Source organism: Crinia signifera, chromosome 2 (genome assembly GCF_055691185.1).
Source record: "Crinia signifera chromosome 2, ASM5569118v1, whole genome shotgun sequence".
NCBI lineage: Eukaryota > Metazoa > Chordata > Amphibia > Anura > Myobatrachidae > Crinia > Crinia signifera.
This window is the reverse complement of record NC_139218.1, coordinates 206209960-206214809: the sequence shown is the minus strand read 5'-3', so window position 1 is coordinate 206214809 and position 4850 is coordinate 206209960. Positions and strand designations below refer to the sequence as shown.

The window sequence follows — 4850 nt, the reverse complement described above, 5'->3', positions numbered from 1 at the left end:
TCTGATGCAAATGGGGGTTATAGGATCTTATATGGCGCAATGCAGCCCTAGTTTTGTAGTTCCTAAAGTGTCACCAACACCTTACACTTATACAACAACAAAAAACAATTTGGAACTCCTAAACAATAAGGCGCAAGGTACAGTATACTCAATAATTTCTTTAGTTCTTTTTCTTCAAAGATGTCTCTGATGGTGTTTAGTAATTGTGTCCGTTTCTCCGTCAAAGGTAGGTGTCCGTGAGCAGAGAAGATAAAAATAAGAAAAAAACGTAAATTAAACCATGTGTGTGGTAATTTATTATATGTCTGTGAAGTCAACAGAAAAAGAATTTTCAGATGTTTTTTTCTCAATAAAGTGAAGATATATTAGGCGTACCAAACTCACGTTGGACAAGTTGGTACGAAGCATATAAAGGTATCTTTATCCTTTAGTGGCGATATCTGTGGTTGTTTCTTTAATTCAAATGGGGAAGGTATTTTGCCAGTGTGCTCAAAAAGAGAAAAAGGTACAATACATGTGTGGATTCGTCTGGTGAAGAGAGTGATTATTACTCTATAAAAGGACCAGTAGTGGATGGCGTACCAGACTCACGTTTAGGCAAGTTGATACGAAACTCATCAAGGTATCTTTACGTGGTGGCAATCCCTTTCTTTTCCCAAAGTGTGAGAGATGTTTGTCCAGTGTACTCAAAGAAAGAGAAAAATACAATACATGTGTAGATCCTATGGGATGTGAGGGATTGTTTTGATTTGTGAGGAGCCAAAAAAAGGATAGGTGGCGTACCTCACTCACCAAAGTTGTGCAGAAATTACATTTCTTCTGCGGCAGACGTCAGGGGCCAGAGGGATTACATTGGGTAGAGAGTGAGGTCACGACCTTTCCAGCACCAGAAAGGATAAAACTTCTGGACTGCCCAGAGACAGCCCTGGCTCCTCCCTCCTCTACCCCGCCTCCTAGGCTAGCTTACTTTCAGTTTTGATTGTGCTGGCAGGAGCCAACACGCATTTTGAAAGGGCTGCTGTTAAAGCAGCTTAAACTTCGTTTTAAATTTTTTTTTTTTTTATTCTTATTTTTACACTGACTGGAGTCAGTGACAGAGCAGCAGCGCTGGGGGTCTGTTAGATCCCTGCACTGCGCTCCATCACCCGGGACCCGGCAGCCCAACACCACCCACGTGGCTCCCACAAGCGGAGGTGTTCGGCTGGCTCTGAAGCACTGGAGAGCACAGCCGCGACGGGGACCGGGACATCAGCGGTGACAACCGCTTTCAGGTAACGCGCTCCCCGCTGGGAGTGCGAATGCGCACGCAGTTATAGCGGCTGAGCAGCCCGGTGGGGGGGATCGCCGGGCTGCACTAGCAAGCGGCCAGAACGCCGCCTTTCACTAGGTGTGCACCCTGACCCGCTGGACCACCAGGGAGACTTTGAGTGTGGGCAGCGGCGTCGGTATGCGGGGCCGCCCGGCAAGCGCCGGATCCCCGCCATTTTACCGACGCCGCATGAGTCATGAAATCCCGGTGGCCATTTGCTAGTAGGGGGAAGGGAGCCTCTCCTCACACAGCCCCTCCCCCGGAGACAGGAGCTAGGATGTACCCACGGGGTTTCCAGCCCTGATCTCTTCCTGCCTGCCTGCTGCAAGTGTAAGAAGGACACAGAGAGCTCTCTGCCAGTCTGGAGTTCCATCTCTTCACTGCCGGGCCATATGGGCAAATCCCACCTGTACCTCTCCTACTGGAGCACAGGGTACAGTACTTTATGCTCCTGCCGGCCTATGTGCTTTGCGGAGCTCAGTGCCACTTTTATTATTATATGCATTGTGCTGTGTCTCATAACTGTGTTAACACCATCACTGCATGTCAGAAGTATAGGTGTTAGCTGTACCAGTTTAGCTGCCTCTTGTACAATGTCAGAGGACAGCGATAGTGACATAGGGACTCCTATATTGGTGTCCTGCACACATTGCAAGGCTGGCCCAAGTACCACCGGCCAGCCTGGGCATATGAGTATAGCCTGATGGCGCGGCTACCCTTTCAAAAAGGGACGCCATTGTAAGGACGGAGTCCATGGTACTTTCCCAGCTATCAGGCGGTTCTGGCGGTCATTTTAACATACTTGCCGCCATTGCACGCTGCTGGAGGCTCCTGACTGCTAATGCCAGGGCTGTGCTTAAGCTTGTCCTGGTTAACTGCATATTGAATGCAGCTGCTCCCCCAGGTTCTGTGTTCAGACAGTGGGGTTTAGAGCATAGTGGGACAGTATTGGGCTGTATGTAAATTAGGTCATAGCACTCCTGTGTTATATACCATGGTGTTGTTGATTGGCCTGTGGCAGCTCATCTCCTTATACTGTCTCTCTTATCCAGTGATTCTATCTCTGGTTACCTATACCTACTCTCTCTCCCTGTGTGTGTGTAGTGTATATATTGTCAGGTGGAAAGTGTATAACTCAGTTTACATTGTCATCTGAGGCCATATACCCTGTTGCCTTGCCTGATGTATTTTTCCTCTGTGACATAGAGATCGTTAGATTTCTGCAATAAGCCTCTAATTGTGCAATGTGTATCTGCTGGCTAACAAAATAAAAACCCCTTCTTGCTTTCTTCCAGAAAGATACTGTGTTCTCAGATTACAGTTTATGGGGGGACAGTTTGCTACCAGCTAGGTCATACAGAGGACAGCAGGAAGTCTTATACCCTGCTATCAGGGTGACACAGAGGTCACTGCCTTACTCTAATGCACAGATACTGAGGGTAACATTGCACTGTCACATACAGAGGACAGCAGGAAGTCTTATACCCTGCTATCAGAGTGACACAGAGGTCACTCCATTAATCAAAGGCAAGGGCAGCAATGTCTAATGCAGATAGCATGACTTGTATGTTACTAACTCATGAGTTAGCAAAGTTATCCATAGCAAGTCAATTAGAAATCACAGTGTGTGCAGCCATTACAGTTCTGGTCCAGACACTTGGTGTAAGACACCTCTGCTAACTTTTAAACCCTGTCGGAACATAGTCCAGGCCTGTTTTACCCTAATAGAGCAATAGCTCAATCAGCAACGCTCCCGTCTCTTAAGTAGACAAGGCGCACGGCTATAAGGATTCAGTCCCCACAATACCAGGGGTTATTTCATGTTCTGACAGGGCACTATGGCAAACGTCACCAACGGTGGACTCTGAGATGTAATTTCTCCACAGGATAACCTTTGGTATTCCTGGTCATTGGAAGTTGGAACATTGCACTGTCACATACAGAGCTGGTTGTGGTGTGTACGCACAATACAATCCAGTGTGGGATCTGACTATGTAGTCGGATTTACATTAGGATCACATGCATCTAACATGCAGATCGCACATTTGAGATAATTTGACTTAGTATTCCTCCAGGCCTCTAGTAGCCTTGCACCCCAGCGGGGTAGCATTTTTGGGAGATGCAGCTGTGGAGGTGCAGTACGAACTGTGTAATGGTTAACATTACTACCTCACGGCACTGATGTCAATCTATATTCATACCACACTGGATATGCCCAATCTCGTTTGAGATCACATGGGAACACCAGCTGTTGTAGATAACATGGGTTCCATTCAAACAACGCCATTACCCTAACTGTGTGGAGTTTATGTATATTCTCCACGTAATTGCGTGGGTTTACTCCGGGTGCTCCCGTTTTCTCCCACAAACAATTCGGTTTGTCATTTCTTATGGTTCTCCTTTAAGTTATGTTAGCGGAGTAACACTGGCTGTAGCTTTTATAATTAAAAGCTATTATGGCCTTGACTATGCATCCATTCAGGGACGCAATCTCACTTTGGTAGAAGTTTTACTGATTGCCAATGTTGACGGCCTTGTTCATTTCAGCGCCACCATATGCTATATACCAATATGTTGCCTCTTAATCTGTACGACCTATTGTATAGGGGTACATGAATGCATATGTTTATGTTTGTAGGCATTTGTGTATGTACATGTGTGTGTATATATATGTACATACACAATATATATATATGTGTGTGTATATATATATATATATATATATATATATGTGTATATTAGTGGATATATATAGCGGTGCTAGGTCAGCATTCTCGCTTCTTACATTCAAACAGCGGTTCGATATAGTTTCCTGTTTGTTTGTTTTCTAATGTATCTACATACACATACATTATAACCAAAACTGATCCTTTTGGTAAATCCGTGTTTTATACACGCAACAGTACATCTTAAGGCATAGACTGGATAATGCTATTATGGAAAAGATGCTTCTGTCTTGAAACCTAAGTGAAAAAGACAGTCCTGTGGGATTTCTGCAAGGTAGAACCTTGGTTTCTAGGTCACCCTGTGCAGGTCCAGTCGGGTGATGCAAAAAAGGGTGGTTTGTTATCAACCACTAGGGTGACACTCTGAGTGGGCCGGCTATGAGCCTACGGCCACACCACCCTGAACACGCCTGATCTCGTCTGATCTTGGAAGCCAAGCAGGGTCAGGCCTGGTTAGTACTTGGATGGGAGACCATCTGGGAATACCAGGTGCTGTAGGCTTAGGCCTCCCGCTTCTTCCAATGGGAGCGCAAGATCCCGGCCTTGTTGGCAAAACTATACCAACAGATGGACCCTTCCTTCGGAGGTGTTCCTGTGGTTGGTAGGCCATTGGGGTGGACCAATGGTGGTTTGATGGCTTTGCGTCACATTTACCAGGTCACCCTGTATGTGTCCAGGTCTCGAGACCCTGCAGGTTACAGAGTCCACGCTCTGTTATGTCAGTCCAGTGGCTATTCGTTCGGAGGTAGGCTTTTCACCATTTTTGCTCCTCCTCAAAGTAATTTGTACATTAAAAGTGGAGGTGGGGGCACCTT

The 4850-nt window shown here is 46.2% G+C and overlaps 1 non-coding gene across 1 annotated transcript; it reads left to right on the top strand.

The window, feature by feature from the left end:
- Nucleotides 1-4417: 4417 nt before the first annotated feature.
- On the top strand, nt 4418-4536 carry LOC146061933 (5S ribosomal RNA). The gene has a single exon (XR_014471316.1). It is a non-coding gene; the product is annotated as a 5S ribosomal RNA (ribosomal RNA).
- Nucleotides 4537-4850: the final 314 nt, after the last annotated feature.